At 39.8% G+C, this 23,314-nt stretch overlaps 1 pseudogene; it reads right to left on the reverse strand.

Annotated features, from left to right (window-relative positions):
• Positions 1-19,540: 19,540 nt before the first annotated feature.
• LOC112615859 lies at positions 19,541-21,693 on the reverse strand (annotated as a pseudogene).
• Between the last annotated feature and the right edge of the window lie 1,621 nt (positions 21,694-23,314).

Genomic DNA, 23,314 nt, shown 5'->3' on the forward strand with positions numbered 1-23,314 from the left:
AGATTCTATTTTTCATCACCCCTATTCTCACCACTCTAGTCTAATCCATCATTATCCCTAACCTGTGTGGCAGTTCAGTCAGGCTAGTGGGAAAAATTTTAGTTGCAATAGCCACAAACCCTCTTGGAAGGCCTGAGAGTTTGCATAACTTTGGTAATAGATCTGGCTGAAGGCAGCCTACTCCTTTTTCCTTTAGTTAAATAAATTAAAGTAGATACAAAGGAATGTGGGGGAGTTTCTCTAACTAGCTTGTTTGCTCATGTGGCCCTAAGACCTTTGATCTACTGCAGTTGCTTAATTGCTTTCTACTCAGGACGTTCACAAGGTCAATTACCCTCCAGTGGTGTTGACTCAAGCCTTTGTCAATTAATCTTTACTGAATAAATGTGAGTCTCCCTGGTTAGTCGAGGCTGCGGCAGCAACTGTTTACAGCACTCTCCTGGGAGTATGTAAGTGGCCCAGATGCTCAGCTGGACTGGCAAAGCAGAATATCTGTGTCAGTGCATGTTATTCATCCATCATTGGGTCAGGGTCTGCGGGACAGACCCCCGCAAACCTAGACTTCTGCAATAGCTTTCTAATTAATTTTCCCAATTTCATTCTTCTTTATAATCTTATCATAGTAGCTAGATTTGGTTTTTAAATGTATACATCAGATAATTTCACTGCCCTGCTTGAAATACTCTAACTTCCCAGTTTACTTAGAATGAAACCCAAACTCCTTTCTATGATTTGACCCCAGACCATCTCTCCAACTTCATCTCTTATTACTTTTCCCTCATTTATACTACAGGCACATTAACTATCTTTCAATTTTGACACCATGACTAATTCATGTATACATTAAGGCCTTTGTACCTCTGGTTCTCTCTGCCTGGGATGCTATTACTGCAGATGTTTGTGTGTCAGACTGGTTCAAATGTTACTTTCTCACTGAGGCCATCATCACACAATCTAAATTAGCCAACCCGATTGAATCTCTGTCACATCACCCTACCTTTTTTTCTTAATACTTATCACTATTTAGTATATTGTTGTTTACTCATTTGCTTTGTTCATTCATTATCTGTGTCCCTTCACTAAAATAACAAGCTCCATGAGAGCAAGAATTTTATCTTTCTCAATGATGCATCCCTGATACTGAGAAAAACTGCCCAGTACACAGGAGGCCCTCAATGAATATTAGTTGAACCAATGAATGTTTAATGAACTAGAATGTATTGGACATTTCTTATATCATTGCCTATGTATTAGGCCATTCTTGCATTGCTAAAAAGTTGTACATGAAACTGGGTAATTTATAAGAAAAGAGGTTTGGTTGGCTTATAGTTCTGCAGGCTGTACCAGAAGCACAGCGTCATCTGCTTCCAATCACGGGGGAAGATAAAGAGGGAGAGGTGCGTCACTTGGTGAGAATGGGAGCAAGAAAGAGAGTGTGTTGGAAGTGCCACATACTTTTAAATGACCAGATCTCATAAGAACTCAGAGCAAGAGCTCACTTATCACCAAGGGGATGGCCCAAGCCATTCACAAGGAATCCACCCCCATGACCCAAACACCTCCCACCAGGCCCCATCTCCAACATTGGGGATTACAATTTAACATGAGATTTGGGTGGGATATCTAAACCATGTCAACCTATGTTGTCGTAAACCCAAGGATTGAGTTTCCAAGGAAACAGACTCTGAGATGGCATTTAGACTATTAGGAGTATTCTTACGTTCAAAACCTATGGGAGAGAGGAAAGAAGCAAAAATGGGCTGAGGGAGAAGGTGAGCTGTAGACTCAACAATAAGTTTGGCCAACCCCACAGTGAGATCTGGAGATGTAAATGTCCTTCATAGCTTTCCCAAGTTGGGCTAGAGTGGCTAGGCTCTTATATCATCTCATCTGTCAGTCATTGGATATAGGCTGCCCCAGGAAGGATCATGGCTTTGAACAACGTGACTCTCTGCATTTGAGGTAATCTGTGAAGGAGCTAATAGGTGAAGGATGTGTGCCAAAGTTTCTCCAGCAAAGGGAACTTTATTGGAGGGGGATCTGAGCAGTGCATCACAATATGTATCACAGTCTACCCCTTGTACCACTGAGATCTAATTATTCAAACATGTTTTGGTGCATGTCCTCCAGGATTCTGTGGATGTCTCTTCCTGTGGAAAGCTTAGAGAAGGAACATTAGTGGGGGAAGAATTACCACTCTCACAGCTGCAGGTGGTTTTAGGGATGCAACTGATGTTTATCATCTCCCTCCTCCACTGTTAATTCTAGATTTCCCTCAACTTCAGCTAGCACTTCTGCTGGTCTTGGTTGCTTACATTGTGACTCACACTTTCGATCTTGAGGGGATAACTTGGTGGTGTCTCAATGTGTTCACCATTAGTATATTCTGTCTGAACACTGTAGACCTTTTTAAATTGTGATAAAGTGCCTCAGTGGTTAGCTCAAGGCATGCTTGCCCTTTATTGGGCAGAGGAAAACCATTTCAAAGTCTTCTCTTTACAATATGGCAGCAGGTACAGCCTTGGAGTTGAAAAGCTAAATGTGTCATTGAAACAAATTGAAAGTTGATGAATTTTTTATATAAATGTTTTCAGGTGCTGTAAGAAAACTGCCCATGGCTCCTTTCCCAGCGTAATAAGGTAAGAAGAAAATATTCAAAGTCCCAACTAGCATGGTCAAAAATATGCAAAGCCTATTTAAGGCTTTATTTAAACCCTGAACTTAAGGTAAGTGGAATGCTTCTAAAAAACTATCAATCCCATGTTTCTAAATCGTTAACATTTTACTATGCCTGCATTCTAATTACTTTTTGCTATTTGAAAATTATTTCTCTTTTCCTAGCAAAAATATGCCCCAACTGTATCTGAAAATTAACTTGTGTATTCTTTGTGGATTTATAGAGAGCTTTTTCATTTGATTTCTGGGTGCCAGCATTATCAGAAACTTGATCTCAGCAATGGGAAAAACTAAGGTACTTAATCAGTGAGTTTTCCTGTTAGAATCCAAAAGGAACAGTGGGCCAAATGACAGACTCAGAGCCACCTTAATGCAGATTGTATCATAGCATATATTACATGCACTTTCTTTGTGCAAGACACACTTTCTCAGTGTCTCCAATGTCTCCAATGAAGTCTTCCAATGAAGACTTGGTTGCATTGTGTCCCCCTTCCCAACCTACCCTACCTCACCACAGCTCACTAGACACCACATGACTGAATTTCAAAGTTCCTTGTTGATACTATTTTTTCTTCTTTTCCTGTACTTTTTTTTTTTTTTTTTTTTTTTTTGAGGCAGAGTCTTGCTCTGTTGGCTAGGCTGGAGTGCAGTGGCACGATCTTAGCTCACTGCAACCTCCGCTTCCTGGGATCAAGCAATTCTCTGCCTCAGCCTCCTGGGTAGTTGGGATTACAAGTGCCCACCACCAAGCCCAGCTAATTTTTTGTATTTTTAGTAGAGACAGGGTTTTACCATCTTGGCCAGGCTGGTCTTGAACTCTTGACCTCGTGATCCACCCACCTTGGCCTCCCAAAGTGCTGGGATTACAGGCATGAGCCACCACGCTCAGCCTCATCTCCTTTTAATAAATAATAGTAATAGTACCTACAAATATTGAATGCTTATTGTGTGCTAGGCACTTTGCCAAGTGCTTTACATGTATTGAATCATTTAATTCTCCCAGCAACTTTGAGGTAGGTGGCAGTGTTATCCCCATTTCACAAATGGGTCAACTATGGCACAGAAAGATTATATAACTTACCTAAGATTATTTATTCATTCACCAAATATGCATTGAACACTTCCTAATTTCCAGACACAATCCTAGGTGTTGGGGATATAGCAGTGAACAAAGCAGATGACAGTGCCCTCATGCCCTCATTTAGGTTACGTTCTGGAGTGAGAGCTAGACAATAAACAGAAAAGTAAATTTATTTGAAAGAAAAGTAAATATAATTGAGAGAAAGCATATTGAAGGCTGGGATTGAAGGCATAGATATTGTATTAAATAGCACCAGGATAGGCCTTACTGATAGTTATAATTGAGTAAAACCTGAAGGAATGGAGAGGAAAAGCTTTGTAGATACACGGGTAAGAGTTTTCCAGGTTTAGGGAACAAAATGTATAAAGATGCTGAGGTGGAATCATGCTCAACATACTTAAGGAAGAGCAAGGAGCTACCATAAAGTGGGATAAGCCAGTAGGAGATGAGATCAGAGGGGTAACAATGGGGGAAGGGAAGGCTCTTTGCAAGACCTTTCAGGATTTTAGCTTTTACTACAAGTGAGAGAGGAAGTCATTGGAGGGTTTACAGCTGAAGAAGCACATGATCTGACTTATGTTTTAATAGGATCTCTAGCTGCTCTGTTGGGAACAGACTATGGAAGGCCACGACAAAAGCAGGAAGGTGAGTTAGGAAGCTGTTATAATAATCCACGTAAGAGATGATGGTGGCTTATACCAGAGTGGTAGTGGTGAAGTTGTTGAGAAGTGGTAGAATTTTGAAAATGTTTTGAAGATAGGGGCATCAGGATTTGCTAACCAAATGGATGTTACATATGAAAGAAAGATAAGAGTCAAAGGTGGTACCAACGTTTTTGGCTTGAGCAATCAGAACAGGGTTTCCAGCAACTGACATGGGGGAGATGATTAGAGAAACAGGTTTGAGAGGAAGGTGCTGGAGTTTGGTTTGGGATGTATTAGGTTTTAGGGGCCTATTAGCCAAATGGGAAATGTTAAGGGAGCAGTTCCGTATACATATCTGGAGTTCAGGGGAGGTGCACTGGCTGGAATTATAAATTTCAGAGACATCAGTGATTGGATATTTAAAGTCATGAGATTCAATGAGATCAGCAAGAGAATGTTTTGGAGAGGAGAAGAAATTTCAGAATGGAGCCCAGGGCCCACTCAAGCATGTAGAAGTTGGGAAAAGTCAAAATGGGAAAGTAAGAGAGAGAAGTCCATGAGATAGGAGTAAATCCAGGAGAGTGTATTGACCTGGAGTCTAGGTGAAGAAAAGGATATCTTTCAAGTTGGAGAAAGAAAGTGGTAAATACTGCTGATAGTCAAATGAGAACTGACAATTTACCATTGCATTTGGCGAAGCCATTCTTCACCTTGACAAGAACAGTTTTGCGAAATGGTTATAAAAACTTGACTTGAGAAGACTTAAGAGAATTCACACAAGAAAGAAGTGGTATGAACTCAGCAGTATATGTCACTTGCCCCCAAATAAGATGAGAATCATTGTCTTAAAGTTTTATTAATGGTGGAAATTTCAGGCACCACAAAAGCCAGTGTCAGAATGTTCCCAGGATTTCACAAGATATACCATATAGCCTCTGAAAAACAATGTGGAAATGTTTAGAAAGTTGAGCATGGTGACAGATTATAGTTTTTTTCCAATAGCATTTTAAAATCAACCTTTGCTTTTTTGGATTGCTCCCTTAGCTGGTTGTGTGTGTGTGCATGTGTGTGTGCGTGTGTGTGTGTGTTTGTTAGAGAAGCAGAGCAAGAGAGAGGGAGGGGGAGAATTGGAGAGAGAGAGAAGAGGAGGAGGAGAGTGAGAAAATGGCTCAGTCCTTAAGGCTTAGGTAAGGCACATAATCTAGTTGGGGACTTGAGTTTTGTCCATAGGTCACATTATCCTTTCTGCTATGCTAACTGCTTTCTTTCATATAATTTCATTTGTGTATGTTGGGTCTTCCAAAGTAGTTTAAAAACAACTCTAGGCTAAAGGCCAAGACTTTTACTTTTTTATGTAGGAAATGCTTAGTAAATGCCTCTTGTTCAGCTAAAGGATGACTTGTCGTTGAAAAGAGGTTGTACTCCCCCTAAACACATTTGGGGTATAATATTTTGTCATGGTTGTCATAGATTATCTTTGTTTCACATTTCAATTTTCACAAAAATTTTGTGATGTTTATATAGTTACAGAGCAAATAAAAGCGGAATTTCTGTTTTTACAATTACATAACTGATTTATATAATATTTTACTTCATGTGGTTTAATCTTTTGGATTGCTGCAAAGTTGTGTGTTTCTCTAGGTTCTTGGAGTGTTTCACTGTGATGTTCAGGTGTTGGGTAGGGGTTATTTGTGCTTCTGACCTTCCTGATGCTCTGCTATAGTCTCCAAACAAAATCCTAATCACTACATGTTTTTTAATGTATCTAAATGCCACAGCCAGACTTTGATTCCTAGTTTATGTCAATGCATGTGGGTTATTCTGATACATTTGCTCCAGCAAGTAATGGAATGTCATTCTCAGCAGATGCCAATTAGAAATTCCCAGGCCATGGGGGGAGGGGGGAGGGATTGCATTGGGAGTTATACCTGATGTAAATGACGAGTTGATGGGTGCAGCAGACCAACACGGCACAAGTATACATATGTAACAAACCTGCACGTTATGCACATGTACCCTACAACTTAAAGTATAATAATAATAAATAAATTAAAAAAAAAAAAAAAAGAAATTCCCAGGCCAACAACGCTCTAAGGCATCCAATCTTGCCTAATATAAAATTGTAATCAGTTAGATGGGCCAGCCGAGTTCAAGAGCTACAAATTTAATTAGAAATGCCTTCTCAGTACCAGAAGGCCACTGCAAGAAAGGGAATGGAGAAACTCCTTCTGAGATGAACAAAGAGCAATCCACACTGCTTTTGAAGGTGGTGTTGGTTATATGACCCCTAGAGTCTCCAGAAGATAGTACTAACAAAAATATTACTAACAAAAATAGCACTTAGTACTAACAAAAAATATAACTTATTGTCTTGAAAATTATTGTTCACCAGAACTGGCTTCATCCATAACAGGAGTTTAGGGAAACCAGGAAAGGTAACCTCTTGCTTCCCAAACATCTCCCTGTTGGTTCATTTGGTGCCCGAATTTCTGTCATTTTTAGGCGTGACTTGGGTAGCTGGAGTATTGCTGCTTTTGGGAATTTCGTTTACTATGTAAATAGATCTGCAAGAAACACTTTACAATATTATCAGTCATTGGTGCCTTTGCATGGAAGACTTCATTGTTTTTGCTGCTTTTCATCAGAAATATATTTTGGAAAACAGGCATAGGAAATCAGAAGAAATATGACATTCAATAGGAACTTGTTCTGGAACAAGCAGAATGTTTCTTGTTGCATTTTTTTCAGGGAGCCCAGGTGTTCATATTTCTTGGAACTGGTAGCACAGGCAACACCAGCATAGGACAGTAGAAACAGTGCAAGACTGTGAGCTGAAAACTTGGGTTTAAGTCCCATCTCTACCACGAATCAGTTTGATGACCTTAAGCAAACCCTTTCTTTTCCCTGAGATTCAGCATCCTTATTGAAAAATGAGGGAATTTGGACTAGATATTCTCAAACTTTAAAGTGCATAAGAACTACGCAAGAGTGTGTTAAAAATTCAGATTTTTTTTTTGTCATCTTCCATTTCTTTATCCTTTGATTTAGTCAGTCTAGGTGAAGCCTAGGAATCTTTGTATTAAGAAGCCCCTCAACGGATCCATATAGCTTAAGGATCATTCTTTGAGAAACTAGATTAGATGATTTCTAAAGCCTTTTCCAGCTCTAAAATTTCCTTCTTTCAGGTAGTTATACTTCTGTTTTGAATGAGAAGCAACCATTTTTGTACTTTTATTAGTCCTGCTCTCTTCCTTTCTTTATTCCATCTTTTCCTTCCCATGCCACCTTCACTCCTTGCCCACTGTTTCATCTACAAAGTAACAGTTGGGTCCAGTGGGGCTGGGAGCAGTTCAGTCAGCACTGACCCTGAAAGTATCATGTGGGATCCCTGTAAGTACAGGGCAAGAGACAAGGACAGCTAAGCCCCAGTCCCTGGTTGTGGTTGGAGATATGTCATATGCAGCTCCTAGTGATACATGACATGTGGGACGTGTGTTTTGATAGAGATAGAAACTGCAGGGTAGTCACACAGGAGCACAGGAAAGAAATTAAGGGACTTTTGATGGGTAAATATGAAATGTTCCCTTTTTTCCATCACTTCACTTGTGACCTATTGGATACCATTATCAATGGCAAGAGCTAAAAGAATGCAAGGAAAAATGCTGTTCAAATGAAACTTTAAGGTGGCTATTTAAAACCAATTGTAGATACAGTTGTTCTCAACCTGACTGCACATAGAATCCCCTGGGCAGTGTAAAAGAATAACAGTGCCTAAACTACACCACAGAATAATTAAATCCAAATCTCTGAGGGTGAATGTGGGCACTGGCTGCTTCTAAAATATCCCAGGTGATTGCAATGGACAGCTGTGTTTGAGAACCACTGCTATAGAAGGTTACTTGTAGAAGTGAGAAGACTTAAATACTTGGTCTTCTGGCAAGTTCCTTAGCTGCTTACCAATATTGTCCCGGTATAGCAGGCCTGAAAGAGTTGTTGTTGTTGTTGTTGTTTGAGACAGAGTCTTGCTCCGTCGCCCAGGCTGGAGTGCAGTGGGGCAATCTTGGCTCACTGAAAGCTCTGCCTCCCGGGTTCGGAGTAGCTGGGACTACAGGCGCCCGCCACTACGCCTGGCTATTTTTTTTTTTTTTTTTTTTTTTTGTATTTTTAGTAGAGGCGGGGTTTCACCGTGTTAGCCAGGATGGTCTTGATCTCGTGACCTCGCGATTCACCCGCCTTGGCCTCTCAAAGTGCTAGGATTACAGGCATGAGCCACCGTGCCCGGCATTTTTTTTAAAAATTCGGTTTTGTTTTCTCTTTCCCCAGTTGGCCCCTAGCACTCAACTATGAGTTTAAACTTTTCTTTCTTTCTTTCTTTTTTCTTTTCTTTTCTTTTTTTTTTTTTGAGACAGAGTCTCGCTGTATCACCCAGACTGGAGTGCAGTGGTGCGATCTCAGCTCACTGCAAACTGCGCCTACCGGGTTCACGCCGTTCTCTTGCCTCATCCTCCAGAGTAGCTGGGACTACAGGCGCGCCCGCCACCATGCCCCGCTAACTTTTTGTGTTTTTAGTAGAGACAGGGTTTCACTGTGTTCGCCAAGATGGTCTCGATCTCCTGACCTCGTGATCCGCCCACCTCGGCCTCTCAAAGTGCTGGGATTACAGGCGTGAGCCACCGTGCCTGGCTGAGTTTAAACTTTTCTTACAAAGCATGTGCCCATGATGTCAACCTTACTCTATATATCCAGATTCTTGTCAGTGCCTTCTCTTACTCTGGGTTCAGTTCTCTGCTTTGGTCAGGGGTAGTGATATGGTTTGACTCTGTGTTCCCACCCAGATCTCACCTTGAATTGTACTCCCCTAATTCCCACGTGTTGTTGGAGGTACCTGGTGGGAGATAATTTGAATCATGGGGGCGGTTTCCCCCATGCTGTTTTCGTGGTAGTGAATAAGTCTCATGAGATCTGATGGTTTTATCCGGGGTTTCTGCTTTTGCATCTTCCTCATTTTTTTCTTGCTAACACCATCTAAAAAGTGCCTTTTGCCTCCCGCCATGATTCTAAGGTCCCCCCAAGCTATGGGGAAGTGTAAGTACAATTAAACCTCTTTTTCTTCCCAGTCTCGGGTATGTCTTTATCAGCAGCAAGAAAACGGACTAATCCAGGTAAGAAGCACCCTGTTTCAGTGCATGACATGGATTTGATTTAAATAAATCAAGGGAACTTTGGTCTTTATTGTAGTTGGAGGCTCTTAGGCCACTTACTATTATTGTCTCAATTTTAGCTTTTGCATGTCCTATTAATTCCAGCAATAAAACCAAATATGTGAAATAGAAAATTCCTCTGATTTAGCTTGAGTCTCAATTCATTTCCTTCTAACTCTCAATTCAGGTTACCCACTGACAAGTACATTTTGGACTGTATTGATTGGTCTCCTTTTAGATGCTGTTATTGAATGTATTCTTATAAGCCTTGTCTTTGGAAACAACAGAATCTATAGCATGCTCAGTTTCTTTGCTTGCTCACAGTAGTGAAATAGAAGATTTTCCTCTCTCTCTGATAAAGATTATGTAAACACTTTGAAGTTTACAATAAGCTTTGCAATCCATTTTTTGATCCTTATGGCAAAACTATACAATAGGCTTAGCCTGAACTGTTAGTGTTCTTTTAAAGATGAGAAGACAATTCACTTGCCCCAGGTTTATGCAGTAAGGACTCAAAATCTATTTTCTGCATAGCACTATCAGATACCTTTTGTATTGTTTGCTTATTAGTTTCCTGTTTATTATCTGTCTTCTCTGCCAATAGAATGCCAGTTGATATGAACAGGGGCCTTACCTGTTTATGTTCACCTCTAGATTACTAGAGACTATATTAACATACTGAATATCATGAATGATTTGGTGAATCTTGAAAGAAACCTCAATCTTCTTTTTTAAGTCTAACAGGAAAGATGAGTTTATTTTTAAGATACATAATGCTCTTAATTCTTTTTTTATTATTACACTTTAAGTTCTAGGGTACATGTGCACAACGTGCAGATTTGATACATAGGTAGACATGTGCCATGTTGGTTTGCTGCACCCATCAACTCGTCATTTACATTAGGTATTTCTCCTAATGCTATCCCTACCCCAGCCCCCCACCACCTGACAGGCCCCACTGTGTGATGTTCCCTGCCCTGTGTCCAAGTGATCTCATTGTTCAATTCCCACCTATGAGTGAGAACATGCTGTGTTTGGTTTTCTGTCCTTGTGATAGTTTGCTGAGAATGATGAAGAAGCCTCAAACTTCTTGTCCCAAGTCCTGTGTTCTATTGAATTACCTATGGCTATTCTTCTTTTGTCAGTCTTCAAAGAGATAGAAAAATATATGAATGGTTATGGAGCTAGTAGTTAGTGGAGCTAGAACCAGAACCCAGGTTGTTTAATTCTTGGTATATTTATGTTACTTTATTTTATTTTTGGACACTGGCAGACCCAAAATTATGGCATGACATGTTTTAGAAAGATCCTCAAAGGGTGATATGCATACTCTTAAAGAAACGGGCAGAACCAAACTGCAAGGCTGTGGAGTAGGACAAGTTTGTCTTCTTTTCCTGCATACCCTCTTTACTCTTTACTGAGCAGATACTCAGTGGTTTTGGGTTATTAGTGTCCCTACCATGGGGCCCCACCCTAGCCTTCTTCCCAGTGTTCAGGGTCTTTCCAGATCCCTTCTCTCCTATCAATATTTTTCTCTTTGAACCACTCTTAGTGCAAATGTCAGCTGTTGGCTGAATGGCTACTTTACCTCTTTGAGTCTCAATTTTCTTACCAAAAAACAATGATAATAATTTGTCCTTCTTACATATGTCATTTGTATGGTATGAACATAGAAAGGAACAACATATAGGTTATAGTCAGTTTACAAACGTGGTGGTATTAGTTTTTTTCTAGGAAACTGCCTAGTATAGCAAACAAATCCCTCTAGGGCCCTAAGGCTTTTAATAATGGCTGGAATTACTTTTTCTGTGTCTTCCAGTTATATTTTAACAAAGACAGTTAATACCTTTAAACTAAAAGAGTAATCCCTGTGGTGGGAATTTAAAGATTCTTGGTAGATCTGTGAGGGACAGATTTTTATTTGGGAGTGCAAGGAAAGGGTTTTTAGGATGTAGTTGTTCATTCTCTTTTCTTGTAACATGGTTCACCTTAACTCTTTGTTCATTCAATGTAGCTGCTACCTGTGAATTGATCAGGTCTGCCAGTACCTTGTGATGACCAGTTTGACTTGAAATGATTTTAACTCATACAAGCTAGGGTCTGTTTGGCTCACTTCCAGAAAGTATTGCACTATAGTCTCATGTAAGAGCCCACTACACAACAGATCTCTACTGCGCAGGTGCAGTTGAATTTGTATACAGTGTTTCTTTGCCTGCTCGTGTTCTGTGACAAGGGGACCAATGCCAGTGAGGTGAAAGGTGAGGGTTAGATAGTGCATAGAAGACCACATTTGAAAAGTCTGAGGGCAAACAGGATGGTGTCCTATTCATATGAAATCTTACCCTAATGTGTACTCACTGGGGTCCCTTTGTCAAAATCTGTCAGCAAGTTCTGTTTTTTAGAGTTGTGAGACCCAGAGGTTGGTGTCTTCCCAGGCATTTTCCTGTCAGAACTGTCATTTCTGAAAATTATAGAGTGTGGATTGAAACTAAGATTATAGGTTTAAGCAGCCCTCATGTCTCTCTGACTAGGAACAATCTAAGCAATGCCAAGAAGCTAAATTTGGTCTTGGTCATTATAAAAATTGAAAGTAATGCTTTACGATTAAGAGTTTGAAAACAGCCTTTAATTTAGATTCCATAAAACATTGATGGGGCCGGAGGGTGTGATGCTGAGGGCTCAGAGGGCCTGTATTAAAGATGAGTAGAGGCTTTTAAAGCTTTGTTACTAGTTCAAATATGGTTCAAGGGCCATGTCAGTTTGAAAGCATTGAGATTGGTTGATTATTCCAGGTCCTGTGAAATGCAGTATTCAACATCTTTGTAGCAATAATTATCAGAATTACTGCTTAGAAAGGCAAAGTAAAGCTTAGGATTCCAAATAGGTAAGGTGAACTCTAAATAAATGGAACTAAGAAGTAAGTAAAAGAGACTGACTTTAAGAAATAGGGGTATTCCAAAAGGACCATGGAATTTTTAAAAAAGTAAAGAAAACTTGTCTTAGTTTGGTATGTAAAGAAGGAAAGAATTGTCAACATAGAGAGCAGACAAGACCAAACTTGGAAACTAAAATAAAAATTGGGTGATGTCTTACAAGTTCCCACTCAAAAGTTTTCAGCCTAACAAAAAATAGAAGAAATCCTGGAACTAACAAACTTTTCCTAACTTGGAAGAGCCAGGGCTAGAAAGGAAGGTAGCAGGATACTATGATGTAGAAACCATTACATTGAAGGGGGCTGGTCTGAGTCTGGCCAGAAAGTAAATAGAAGAAATGAAGACAAAGTTCCTATGCCAGCATTGCTTGTGGTTCTGGCTTCCTTTCCATTACCTTTATGCTCTAGATTACTGAGTTAGAAACTAGCTTACACTATGTGCATTTGGAGGTGTGAATGTGATATTTATGGTTTGTGTGTGTGTGTGTGTGTGTGTGTGTGTGTGTGTGTGTACGTGGGTATATGTTGGGATGGGGGAAGAAGAAGAAAGAAGTATCCAAAATCTCACTACCTTGAGATAGCCACTTTTAGGATGACCATCCTTTTGTGTGGTTTATTTTGCGTATACATATATACATAGGTAACTTTTCATAAATGGCATCATTGTCGAATGCTTGCTGTATTGTTAAGGACAATTTTGGGGGAAGTTGTCCTCCCCTCTTCTTTTCTTTCTTCTAATTTATACTTCCCCAAGGTAACCAGAGTTAACAGTCTGGTGCATATCCTATACATTTTTCTAAAGTCCCTTCATCTGATTCAAACACACACATACACACACACACACACACACACAGCTTTTGTTTGGACATTATTTAAAAATGCGATTATTGTATGATACACTTTTTTTCTGTATCTTTTAATCAGTACCTAGTGGAATTTGCATACGTTCCACTGTTGTTCTCTTAGTGGTAGCATAATAGCTCATGATATGAATGTATCACAGTTTATTCAATCATTTCCATATTAATGGGTATTTACTGGATTTCTAGCTTGTCTCTATCACCATAGATACTGCAGTAATTCTTTTTATTTTTCAGTTTAAACCATATTAAATTGCTGTTTTGTATGTCAAAAATAGTCAACTGTGAACAAAAAAATGATACTAGCATGTAAAAAATAAATCAGCAGCAGTATGATCAGTTTTGAGAATGCAGAAATAAAATCAGAAATTTTTGATGCAACCCAAAACTCTCCTAGAATGCAGAGGAAAAGAACAAGGAGATAAAAATAACAAGAAAATCAATAATTAATATAATGGCCAGTGAATGTAGAACCAACATATTGAAAGGAATTAGCTAGCTTGCTTTAGGTAGACAGCAAGGGAAGGGTACCAGGAGAGCCCCCAGCCCATAGGTCAGTGCCTTATCCCCACATAACACAAAAAGCAACCTGGCAACATAATTCAAGCTGCAGGCACCGATAAGGTAACTAGCACAGGGTGTTGTGCCTGAAGACATGCCCATGGCTGCACAGATAGAAAAACCTCCTGCCCGTTTGGATAAAAACTGACACAGAACCTCCAACTCACTCAGATAAGGGAACAAGGCCTGGCATCCAAATGCCTTTGTCCTTTGTATAGTCAGCGTGTTCCTAGGAAAAATTTCTTCTCCTTTTGTGGGCATGGGCACGGTGGGCTCTGGTGGGTTTGGGTGGGCACTCTACTTTCCTTTATTAGAACTATAAGTCCGGGCCAGGTGCGGTGGCTCACGCCTGTAATCCCAGCACTTTGGGAGGCTGAGGCGGGCAGATCACGAGGTCAGGAGTTTGAGACCAGCCTGGCCAATATGGTGAAATCCCGTCTCTACTAAAAAATATACAAAAATTAGCTGGGTGTGGTGGCGTGTGCCTGTAGTCCCAGCTGCTCAGGAGGCTGAGGCAGGAGAATCTCTTGAACCCAGGAGGTGGAGGTTGCACTGAGCGGAGATGGTGCCACTGCACTCCAGCCTGGGCAATAGAGTGAGACACCGTCTCAAAACAACCAACCAACCAAAAAAAAAAAAAAAACAACTCAGTAAGTCCGACTTCTATGAATCATCACCTCAGCTCTGGATTGGTCCCAGGCCAAGGTCCCCCCCACCCCCGGCCCCCCGCCAAACTTCATGTCAGCTTCTGATAGGCCCTGGGGCAAGCTAAGTAGTATCTGTGAATCATCATTTCAGCTCCTGATTGGTCCCGGGCCAAAGTCCCGGGCCAGGCTGAGTCACGGGTTAGCCAAGACAGCCCACAGACTACGCACATTTATTCCCTTTTCTGGTCCATAAAAACCCCAGAACGGGCCCCACAGTGAGTATACCTGTTCGGGACCCCCCTCTCTGCTGACAGAGAGCTTTCTTCTTTCACTTATTAAGTTTTCACTCTAAGCTCAGTTTTGTGTCCGTGCTCCTTAATCATCTTGGAGGTAGGACAAAGAGGCGTTATCTCAGACAGCAACAGACTGTTTCAGTATGGCTTATTTAATATCTGAAAGACAAGAATAAATGAATAGAAGCAATAATAGAAGAAAACATCTATAAAATTAAGAAACAGCTGAATCTCCAGATCAAAAGGTACCAAACTAGTAAGATATAACTGATATCTACATAATCCTGATGAATGTTCTGAATTTCAAGGATAAAGAAAAAACTTCTGTAAGTATCTAGTCAAAGAAAGAGACAACAAAAACCGAAAACTGGGTACCTCTAAAGAAAAAAAAAAAGGGATATCCCTAGAATTTTCCATAGTATTAAATGTCAGAAGACAAATAGTGGAACATTTACATTTTTGATGGGAAAATGTTTTGACCAAGAAGTTCTCTGACAATGCAACATAAAGATATTTTCAGAAATGCAAGAGCTCAGAGAATGTACCCTTTATAGAACCCTTGGGAAATGACGTGGGGAGATGCAAAATAAATTCTCAAAGCATCTTGCAAACAATAAAAAACAATAAAAAGACCTTAAGAATATAGACTATGTTATAAAAAGAATGATGTGTTCATTGAATCTATTGAATATAGAATTAGTCTAATAGTATAGATAAGGTTACAAAACAGAATGGATATATTAATTCTTGAAAGGGTAGACAACATAATTTTAAATATACAAAAACCAGACTAAAATCTCACACTATGCCACCATTACCTGGGAGATAGAGGGGTGGGGTAGGAAAGTAGAGGAGGTATGAGAGAGAGAGTTTCAAGGAGAAATATAAATTCATTTATTTTAAATTTAGGGGTAACCTCTTATAGAATTAAAACTAGAAAGTATACTTTACAAATGACTCCAGCAGAAAAATAAAACCACATAAAATTAAGAAGAAAGCATAATGCAAATACAACAATTGAAGAAAGACCAATAAATGCCAGTAAATGGGCATGGGTTAAACATTCCTATTATAAGACAAAGATTCTCAGTTTGAATTAGAAAACAAGGTTCAACTGTAGTTTCTTTGGTTTATAAAAGACATATCTAAAAGTGACTCTTAAAGGTGAAAGGCAGAAAAACTATATATATACAAACTGTATATGTATATATACATGTATGAATATACTGTATTTACTTAGTTTATATATATATATGTAGAGAGAGATGAAGAGATAGGTATATAGATCTGAATATATCAGCAATTTGAAACAGAAAAAAAGCATAATATTATAGACAAAGTGGAATCCAAGGCAACCACATTAATAAGATAAGGCTTTTCATTTATTACTGATTAACTATGACTATCCAATCGGGTAGTCACTAGCTACATATGACTATTTGAAATTATTTTATTTTATTTTTTTAATTTCAACGACTTTTGAGGTATAAGTGGTTTTTGGTTACACAGATGAATTGTACAGTGGTGAAGAATGGGATTTTAATGTGCCCATCACTTTAGTTCTGTACATTGTACCCAATAAGTAGTTTTTTGTTCTTCCTCCACCTCCTTCTTCCCCTTCTGAGTCTCCAATGTGCATTAATACCAGTCTGTATCCCTTTGCATATCTGTAGCTTAGGTCCCACTTAAAAGTAAGAACATGTGGTATTTGGTTTTCGATTCCTGAGTTACTTCACTTAGAATGATGGCCTCCAGTTCCATCCAAGTTGCTGTAAAAGACATTATTTCATTCTTTATCATGAGTGAGTAGTATTCCATGGTATATGTGTACGTGTGTGTGTGTCTATATATATATATATATAAAATATATAGATAGATAGATATATGCACCACATTTTCTTTATCCACTAATTGGTTGATGGGCACTGAGGTTGACTGCATATCTTTGTAATTGTGAATTGTGCTGTAATAAATAAACATGCACAAGAGTTTTTTTTGATATAGTGACTTCTCTTCCTTTGGGAAAAGATTGAATGGAAGATCTACTTTTAATTCTTTGAGAAATCTCCATACTGTTTTCCATAGAGGTTGTACAAATATACATTCCCACTAGCAGTGTATAAGCATTCCCTTTTCATTATGTCCATGACAACATCCATTGCTCTTTGACCTTTTAATTAATGGCCATTCTGGCTGGAGTAAGGTGGTATCTTATTGTGGTTTTAATTTGCATTTCCCTGATTATTAGAGGTATTGAATGATTTTTATGTGTTTCTTGGCCCTTTGTATATCTTCTTTTGAAAAACTGTCTATTCATGTTATTTGCCCACTTTTTGATGGGATAATTTGTGGGTTTTTTGCTGATTTGCTTGAGTTCCTTGTAGATTCTGGACATTAATTCTTTGTCAGATGTATAATTTCCAAATATTTTCTCCCATGCTGTGAGTTGCAGGTTTACTTTGATGATTTTTTTTTTTTTTGCTGTGTGGAAGCTTTTTAATTTAATTAGGTTCCATTTATTTATTTCTGTCTTTGTTGCATTTGCTTTTGGGGTCTTAATCATAAATTCTTTGCCTATGCCAATGGCCAGAAGGGGTTTTTTTTTTCTAAGTTTTCCTCTAGAATATTTCTGATTTCGGGCCTTAGATTTAAGTCTTTAATCCATCTGCAGTAAATTTTTGTATAAGATGAGATAGGGATCCAGTTTTATTCTTCTACATGTGGCTATTCAATTTTCCTAGCATCATTTATTGAATATAGTGTCCTTTTCCCAGGTTATGTTTTTGTGTGCTTTGTCAAAGATCAGTTGATTGTAAATGTACGAATTTATTCCTGGCCTCTCTGTTATGTTCCATTGGTTCGTGTATCTCCTTTTGTACCAGTACCATGCTGTTTTGGTTACTATAGTCTTGTAGTATTATATGATTTGAAGTTGAGGAAAATAATGCCTCCAGATTTGTTCATTTTCATTACGATTGCTTTGGATATTTGGGGTCTTTTTTAGTTCCATTATGAATCTTAGGACTGTTTTTTCTAGTTCTGTGAAAAATGAAGTTGGTATTTTGATAGGAATTGCATTGAATCTGTAGATTGCTTTGACAATATGGTCATTTTTACAATATCGATTCTTCCAATCCATGAGCATGGTATCTATTTCCATTTGTTTGTGTCATCTATGATTTCTTTCTGCAGTGTTTTTTAGTTCTCCTTGTAGAGATCTTTTACCTCCTTGCTTAAATATATTCCTAGTTATTATATTTTTTGTAGCTACTGTAAATGGGATTGAGTTCTTGATTTGATTCTCAGTTTGGTCACTGTTGTTGTATAGCAGTGCTACTGATTTGTGCACATTGATTTTGTACTATACTGAATTGAGACTTTACTTACTTCACTTATCATACCTAGGAGTCTTTTGGGGGAGCCTTTAGGGTTTTCTAGGTATATGATCATATCATGGGCAAACAGCAATAGTTTGGCTTCCTGTTTTCCTATTTGAATGCCCTTTATTTCTTTCTCTTGCCTGATTGCTCTATGACTTCCAGTACTATGTTGAATAGAAGTGGTGAAAGTGGACGTCCTTGTCTCGTTCTAGTTCTTAGTGAGAATTTTCAACTTTCCCCCATTCAGTATGATGTTGACTGTGGGTATGTCATATATGGCTGCTATTATTTTGATGTATGTTCCTTCTATGCTTGTTTGTTAAGGGTTGTTAAACATAAAGAGATGGTGGATTTTGTTGAATTCTTTTTTTCTGTGCCTATTGAGATGATCATATGGTTTTTGTTTTTAATTCTGTTTATGTGGTGAATCACATTTATTGACTTGAGTATGTTGATCCATCACTTCATCTCTGGGATGAAACACACTTGATCATGGTGAGTTATCTTTTGGATGTGCTGTTGGATTTGGGTTGCTAGTATTTCGTTGAGGATTTTTTTGCATCTACATTTTTCACAGATATTGGCCTGTAGTTTTGCTGTTGTTGTTGTGTCCTTTCTTGGTTTTGGTATCAGTGTGATACTGGCTTCATAGAATGAGTTAGGGAGGATTCCCTCCTTCTAAGTCTTTTGAAATAGTTTCAGTAGGATTGGCATCAATTCTTCTTTGAATGTCTGATAGAATTCAGCTATGAATCCTTGTGGTCCACCTCGGCTTTTGTTGTTGTTGCTGTTGTGGGCAGTGGTTTCCTTTCTTTAAATTACTGATTAAATTTTACTGCTTGCTATTGATCTGTTCAGGATTTCTATTTCTTCTTGATCAAAGCTAGGGGGATTGTATGTTTCCAGGAGTTTATTCATTTCTTCTAGATTTTCTGGTTTATGTGCATAGAGGTTTTCATAATAGTCTTGAATGATCCTTTGTATTTCTGTGGAGTCAGTTGTAAAGTTTACCATTTCATTTCTTTTTTTTGCCAATTTTAAATAGTTTTATTTAAGACTTTGCATTTTTCCACATACAATAGTGTTTATAAAGTGCAATGTTATATCCTTCCCCTGTGCATACGTTCCATATTCAAGTATTGAGAATGCCCAGTAACTTACTATAGCAGCTGAACTTTTTAAAACTGCCACAGAATTTGCTACAAATTTAGATCCTTCAATATTTTAAATGTGTGGAACAATGCTACATCTATACTTGTGTTGACTTAATCAACCTCTTCAATGGTGAGCCCTGATGAAGCACCACCAGGGGGAGGAGCTCCACCACCAGGAAATCCCCCAGGCATTCCTCCTGGCTTGCCTCCTGCCCTCGGGTACAGCTTGGTAATGATGGGGTTGCAGACTTTCTCCAGCTGTTTCTGCTGATGTTCAAATTCTTCCTTCTCAGCAGTCTGATTCTTATTGAGCCAGTTGATAATTTCATTATACTCGTGCAGAATCTTCTGTTTGTCTTCATCGTTAATCTTGCCTTGAATTTTCTCATCTTTGAGAGTTGCTTTCATGTTGAATTCACAGGAGTCAAGTGAATTTTTGGATGACACTTCGTCCCTCTGCTTCTTGTCTTCAACTTTGTACTTCTCAGCTTCCTGGACCATATGTTCAATGTCTTCCTTGCTCAAATGGCTCTTGTCGTTAGTGATAGTAATCTTATTCTTTTTTCTTGTACTCTTGTCCACAGCAGAGACATTGAAGATGCCATTGGCATCAGTGTCAAAAGTGACTTCAATCTGAGGAACACCTCAGGGTGCAGGAGGTATGCCTGTGAGTTCAAACTTGTCAAGCAGGTTGTCATCCTTGGTCATGGTATGCTCACCTTCATAAACCTGAATAAGCACACCAGGCTGGTTGTCAGAATAGGTAGTGAAGGTCTGTGTCTGCTTGGTAGGAATGGTAGTAGTATGTTTGATGAGGTCGGTCATGACTCCACCAGCAGTTTCAATACCAAGGGAAAGAGGAGTGACATCCAAGAGCAGCAAATCTTGAACATTTTCAGACTTGTCTCCAGACAGGATGGCTGCCTGGACAGCTGCACCATAAGCAACAACTTCATCAGGGTTGATGCTCTTATTCAGTTATTTTTCATGGGAGAAGTCTTGGAGAAGATTCTGAATCTTGGGGATATGAATAGAAATACCAACCAGGACAATATTGTGAATCTGTGACTTGTCTAGTTTGGCATCTCGAAGGGCTTTCTCTGCCAGGTCCAGGGTTCTATGGAACAGGTCAGCATTCAATTCTTCAAATCAGGCATGGGTACTGGAGGTATAGAAGTCGATTCCTTCAGAGAGAAAATCGATCTCAATACTGGCATGGGTGCTGGAAGAGAGAGTACTCTTAGCACGTTCACAAGCAGTACAGAGGCGTCTTACAGCTCTCTTGTTCTCACTGATGTCCTTCTTGTGCTTGTGCTTTAACTCAGCAATAAAACGGTTGACCATTCGGTTGTCAAAATCTTCTTCACCCAAGTGGGTGTCTCTGGCTGTAGATTTGGCCTCAAAGATTCCATCCTCAGTATTGAGGATTGACACATCAAAAGTGCCGCCTCCCAGGTCAATGATCAGCATGTTTCTTTCTGCTCTAACCTTTTTGTCTAAGCTGTAAGCAATAGCATCAGCAGTTGGTTCATTAATAATTCTAAGTACATTGAGACCAGCAATAGTTCCAGCATCTTTGTTAGCCTGATGCTGAGTCATTAAATTAAGCCGGCACTGTGACCACAGCATTAGTAATAGTCTTCCCAAGGTAGGCTTCTGCAATTTCCTTCATCTTTGTCAGAACCATAGAGGACACCTCCTCTTGGGTAGAAGCTTTTGGTCTCTCCCTTGTATTCTACTTGGACCTTAGGCCTGCCAGCATCATTCACCACCATGAAGGGCCAATGCTTCATATCAGATTGGACAACAGCATCATCAAATCTGAATCCAAATAGATGTTTGGCATCAAAAATTGTGTTGGTGGGGTTCATTGCAACTTGATTCTTTGAGGCATCACCGATCAATCGTTCAGTGTCCGCAAAGGTGACATAGCTTCGAATGGTTCGGTTTCCCTGATCATTGGCAATTATCTCTATTTTTCCCTGCTGGAAAACACCCACACAAGAGTATGTGGGGCCAAGAGCCATACCAACTGCAGGTCCCTTCGACATGGTTGCTGGCATGCAGGCCTGGCTGCAACAACAAAGAAAGCCACAGGAACCCTGAGAGCTGCAGGCAAGCTCAATGAGCTACAGTTTCATTTCAAATTGAACTTATTTGAATCTTCTCTCTTCTTTTCTGGGTTTATCTAGTTACTGGGCTATACATTTTCTTTGTTTTTTCTGAGAACCAACTTTATGTTTTATTCATTTTTTTGCTTTCAATTTCATTTAGTTCTGCTTTAATATTTGTTATTTTTTTCTTTTGCTAACTTTGGGTTTGATTTGTTCTTGTTTCTCTAGTTCCTTGAGGTGTAACAGTAAGTTGTCTATAATAGACTTGTTATCTTTCTGTCTTTTTGATGTAGGCATTTAGCGCTGTAAATACTCCTCTAGCAGTGCTTTTGCTGTATTCCTGAAGTTTTGATAACTTGTCACTGTTATTCATTTTGAAAAAATTCTTAACTTTCAATTTGATTTCATTATTAACCTACAAATTATTCACAAGCATATTGTTTAATGTCCATTTATTTGTAGTCTTGAGGGTGTCTTTTGGCATTGATTTCTAGTTTTATTCTACTGTGATCTGAGAAGATACTATATATGATTTTAATTTTTTAAAATTTTATTAAGATTTGTTTTGTGGGTGAGGTGGCTAGCAAGATGGCCACATAGGAACAGCTCTGGTCTGCAGCTCCCAATGAGATCAAATGCAGAAAGTGGGTGATTTCTGCATTTCCAGCTGAGGTACCCAGCTTATCTCATTGGGACTGGTTAGACAGTGGGTGCAGCCCACAGAGGGGAAGTCAAAGCAGGGTGGGGCATTGCCTCACCCTGGAAGTGCAAGGGGTTGTGGAATTCCCTTCCCTAGCCAAGGGAAGCCGTGAGGGACTGTGCCATGAGGAATGGTGCATTCCAGCCCAGATACTATGCTTTTCCCATGGTCTTCACAACCTGCAGAACAGGAGAGTCCCTTGGGTGCCTACACCACCAGGGCCCTGTGTTTCAGGCACAAAATTGGTGGCCGTCTGGGCAGACACCGAGCTAGCTGCAGGAGTTTTTTTTTCATACCCCAGTGGCACCTGGAATGCCAGCGAGACAGAACTGTTCACGCCCCTGAAAAGGGGGCTGAAACAAGAGAGTCAAGTGGTCTAGCTCAGCGGATCCCATTCCCATGGAGCCTAGCAAGCTAAGATCCACTGACTTGAAATGCTTGCTGCCAGCACAGCAGTCTGAAGTCGGCCGGGGATGCTCAAGCTTGGTGGGGGGAGGGGCATTTGCCATTACTGAGGCTTCAGTAGGCAGCTTTCCCCTCACAGAGTAAACAAAGCCACTGGGAAGTTTGAACTGGGCAGGGCCCAGTGCAGCTTGGCAAAGCTGCTGTAGCCAGACTGCCTCTCTCGATTTCTCCTCTCTCGGCAGAGCATCTCTGAAAGAAAGGCAACAGCCCCAGTCAGGGGCTTATAGATAAAACTCCCATCTCCCTGGGACAGAGCGCCTGGGGGAAGGGGCAGTTGTTGTGGGCACAGGTTAAGCAGACTTAAACGTTCTTGCCTGCTGGCTCTGAAGAGAGTAGCAAATCTCCCAGCACAGAGCTCGAGCTCTGCTAAGGGATAGTGCCTCCTCAAGTGGGTCCCTGACCCCCATGCCTCCTGACTGGGAGACACCTCCCAGCAGGGGTCAACAGACAACTCATACAGGAAAGCTCTGGCTGGCATCTGGCGGGTGCCCCTCTGGGATGAAACTTCCAGAGGAAGGAACAGGCAGCAATCTTTGCTTGCAGCCTCCGCTGGTGATACCCAGGTAAACATGGTCTGGAGTGGACCTCCAGCAAAATCCAGCAGAA

This window comes from Theropithecus gelada, chromosome X (genome assembly GCF_003255815.1).
Source record: "Theropithecus gelada isolate Dixy chromosome X, Tgel_1.0, whole genome shotgun sequence".
NCBI lineage: Eukaryota > Metazoa > Chordata > Mammalia > Primates > Cercopithecidae > Theropithecus > Theropithecus gelada.